Below are 2350 nucleotides of genomic sequence, written 5' to 3' on the forward strand. Positions count from 1 at the left end.
GACCCTTGTGCACTTTGTTGGAGCAAAATAGACCTTTCAATTTTAATGAAAAATGCTTGGTAGTGTAACACCTCAAACCCGGCCCAGACGTTATGGCTGAATCCGGTGTGTCACATTGAAGCGTTACTGTATAGGTCATGTCTTATCTAAAATCTTTCTTAGTGATTTAAGGGTATTTTCGTTATAGATTAAAGTGAATGAAAGCTGTGCACCAGGTAGGATGCCAGAAAAAGAGGAGGTGAGTCTATTAGACTGCTTAAGTACTAAGCTCTCCATGGATCCACTCCTAGACATGCACATAACCATTGCCACACTTTAACTGAATGATTGTTCAGGAAAAACCATTTCATTTTAAGCCTTTGAAAACACTTATTAATTTTTGAAAACATTTTCATTTCGGAAGCTTTGTCTTGTTTCACGATATTTTGAAATTAGGTACTCTCTTTTAAAAACGCGCCTTAGAGCTATTCAATTTCAAACATTTAAATCCATATCATGCCTAAGCTAATAATCATACTAAAGTAATTAAAAATAATTAAAACGGCCTTATTACAACTTAAAACCCAAAGCAATTAAAGTAAATGAAACCAATCCAGTCATAAGAAGAAAATTGAGCTTGCAAAACATATGGCCACTCCGAATCCCTCTCAGCTCCAAGTCCACTATGGTTGGGGGTTACCTGCACGGATAAAATTAAGGGGTGAGTTTGGAAAACTCAGTGTGTAAAATAACCCAACCATAGTCCAGATCAGTTCAAACCACAGAAACAGATTAAGTTGGGCCTTAGCCCTATACAGAATTCAGAATGAAGCCCATAGGCCCATAACAGAAACAGAACAAATATATCTTGTATGTAGAAAACCCAACCCCTATCCATCCGTATACACCCCCGTTCCAACCTTACACCATGTGGGGAGACTACTCGACCCACCCATCCACTGCACGTCACAAAATTTACAGCATGCCTGCCAGAACAGATATTGTGACAGAGTCACCAGATACAGATATTGTGGCAGAGCTGTGACAACCCTAATTTGACCCTAGTCGGAAAGTGGTTTCGGGACCACAAAACTGAGTCATAAAAATAATTAACTGTTAAATTCTGTATTTATTATATGTGTAAATGCATGTGTGAAAGTTTCATGCTTTAATCTGGTCATTTGTATGTGAAATTTATAAGATTGGACTCATGTGATAAAACTTGAAAGTGTGATAGGTAAATTTTAAAGTACCAAATAATGCATGAAATGATGACATGAGGGATTTGCATGTCAAATGGACCAATTTTGTTTAGTGGCCTGCCATAAATGATGGTTGATGTATAATATATGTTTTATTTTAGTATTATAATAAGTTGTGGCTTTATTTTTGAAATAAATTAATTAGTAAAACAATAAAAGATGACAAAAAAATGGATGTTCATCCCTTTATCTTGATTGCCGAAATTGGGGAAAGAAAATATTGAAGAAAGAAAAGGGGGAAGACTTTCGGTCATTTGAAGGCTTAAGAAGGTTAGTATATTGTGTTAAAGTTGTGAAATTTTAGCTTGTTTTAGGTTAATCATCATGGTTCTTACTTAGTCCATGCTAAATTTTAAATTTTGATGGATGGATGAGCATTCAGCTATGGTTATCAAATAAGGAATTTGATTATTACCTTTAAGTTTTGATGAAGAATGTGTTGAGGAAAGAAATTGATCTTGCTAAAAATATGAATTTTTAATGCTCATATATGTAATAGCTGAAAATAAAAAAAAATGCTTGATGTCTTGAACAAATGTTGTTTCGATGTGTTGAATTGAGTAAATTAGATGATTGAACACCTAAGGATTCGACATTTTTCATGATTCTTTTATTTAGAATGTGATTTTGAATGTTATGAGTATTGGAATGTAAGTATATGTGTGCTCGGTCATAGGAGTTTGATATGAAGCTTTGTTAGGTTTGAGTGATGAATGGACGAATGAGCTATAGGCTATGTAAGGATGAATTTTGTATATAAGTTGTGTGTGTGGCTTTATTAGTTAATGGCATTCGGCATTATTATTATTATTATTTTATATATATGTACATTCGGTCTTTGGGGGTAATAAGATGAAGTTAAAATGTTAAAGAATGTTTCTAAGACTTGTTAAGTCGTTGTGACCATTGCCGAATGTATGTTTGGTTAAAGGAAATTTTCAAATCGTTTATGTATGTGTATGTGAACTAAATATTTAATGAATATTCGGCAAAATGGGGTTAAGGGTTAAGTCATAAGAATTTTGGGTGGTATTAATATTTGGACATTAAGGTTATATGTACTTTGGCTATGTGAGTTAGGTGTTAAGTAACCTAATTATCTTGATATG

This window comes from Gossypium hirsutum, chromosome A01 (assembly GCF_007990345.1).
Source record: "Gossypium hirsutum isolate 1008001.06 chromosome A01, Gossypium_hirsutum_v2.1, whole genome shotgun sequence".
NCBI classification, from domain to species: domain Eukaryota; kingdom Viridiplantae; phylum Streptophyta; class Magnoliopsida; order Malvales; family Malvaceae; genus Gossypium; species Gossypium hirsutum.